Source organism: Arachis hypogaea, unplaced genomic scaffold, assembly GCF_003086295.3.
Source record: "Arachis hypogaea cultivar Tifrunner unplaced genomic scaffold, arahy.Tifrunner.gnm2.J5K5 arahy.Tifrunner.gnm2.scaffold_176, whole genome shotgun sequence".
Lineage (NCBI taxonomy): Eukaryota > Viridiplantae > Streptophyta > Magnoliopsida > Fabales > Fabaceae > Arachis > Arachis hypogaea.
The window spans coordinates 21630-23415 of NW_027255549.1; the positions used below are offsets into that span (position 1 = coordinate 21630).

Consider the following 1786-nt stretch of genomic DNA (forward strand, 5'->3'; position numbering starts at 1 on the left):
AATACTTCTATGATCATCTTCCCTATTCCCATTTACAATTCTGCAATTTACTTTCCGTCATTTATTTTCAGCTCTTTATTCCAGCATTTACGTTTTCTGCTATTTACTTTCCCGCCATTTAATTTTCTGCAACTCTCAAAACCACATTCGTCTTAGCTCAACTAGAACATTCCTCCAATTAAAGTTGCTTGACCAATCAATCTCTGCGGATTCGACCTCACTCTTTTGTGAGTTATTACTTGACGACAATTCATATACTTGCCGAGGAGATTGTTAAGGGACAAGTTTCCGTGCCTCAAGTTTATGGCGCCGTTGTCGGGGATTGATTTTGTATCAAAATGATTAAATTGGTGGATAACTAGATTGAGCATTGTTTTTATTTATTTGATTTAAGTTCATTGAGTAATTTACTTTCTGTTTAGTATTTTCTCGCTTTCCCCACCCATTTTCTTAGTTGTTTACAATTCAGTCACTAACCCACTAACTGTTTGATATATTGCATCACTCACGCTAACAACATTTCTGTAGAAATTACTATCTGCATCTATCTTTCTTGCTTTTGCCTTGTTGGTTGTATGACAGGTAGAAGAAGCGGGGCTTCAACTTCCTTTGATTCTGAACCTGAGAGGACCTTCCTTAGATTAAGGAGGGAAGCAAGAGGAAAGAGAGTAGTTGGTGCTGAGGAAGAGGAAGAGTACTTTGAACCAGACATGGATTTGAATATGGAAAACCATCATGAAGAAGAGGCTCATAACCATGGCAGAGAAGGTCCAGCGCATCAGGCTGGGCAAGAAAGAAGAGTTCTGGGTTCTTACATCAACCCAAACTAAGTAAACTGTGGGAGTAGTATTCAAAGGCCAACCATACATGCCAACAACTTTGAACTAAAACCACAGCTCATCACCCTTGTTCAGAACAATTGTTCATTCGGAGGGAGTGTCCAAGAAGACCCCAATCAACATCTAACCACCTTCCTGAGGATATGTGATACTGTGAAGTCTAATGGTGTTCCTGACACCTATAGACTACTTCTGTTTCCCTTCTCGCTCAAGGACAAAGCATCTAAATGGCTAGAATCCTTTCCAAAGGAGAGTTTAGCAACCTGGGAAGATGTGGTGAACAAGTTCTTGGCAAGATTCTATCCTCCTCAACGGATCAACAGGTTGAGAGCTGAGGTACAAACATTCAGGCAGCAGGATGGTGAGACTCTATTTGAAGCATGGGAGAGGTTTAAAGACTTGACAAGAAGATGCCCACCAGATATGTTCAATAAATGGGTGCAGTTGCATATTTTCTATGAAGGTCTTTCATATGAATCAAAGAAGGCAGTAGACCACTCATTCAGGGGATCTCTGAACAAGAAGAAGACCATTGAAGAAGCCATAGATGTCATTGAGACAGTAGCAGAGAATGACTACTTCTATGCTTCTAAAAGAGGCAATACTAGAGGAGTGATGGAGCTGAACAATGTGGATACACTGCTAGCTCAAAATAAGATGATTACCAAGCAATTAGCTGACCTCGCCAAGAAGATGGAGAGGAATCAAGTAGCAGCAATCACCACTTCAGCAGCAACTCAAGAAGGAGTGAATGAAGAAGCAGAGGGTAGTCAGGAGCAAGCCAACTACATTGGGAATTCACCTAGGCAGAATCATGACCCATACTCCAAAATGTATAATCCTGGTTGGAGGAACCACCCAAACTTTCGGTGGGAAAATCAACAAGACCAAGGCCAAGATCAGAGATGCCATAACCCCAACAACAATGCAACTCACCAACACTCCAC

At 41.3% G+C, this 1786-nt stretch overlaps 1 non-coding gene across 1 annotated transcript; it reads right to left on the reverse strand.

Moving 5' to 3' along the window:
- Positions 1-1160: 1160 nt before the first annotated feature.
- On the reverse strand, positions 1161-1267 carry LOC114927320 (small nucleolar RNA R71). The gene has a single exon (XR_003817640.1). It is a non-coding gene; the product is annotated as a small nucleolar RNA R71 (small nucleolar RNA).
- Positions 1268-1786: the final 519 nt, after the last annotated feature.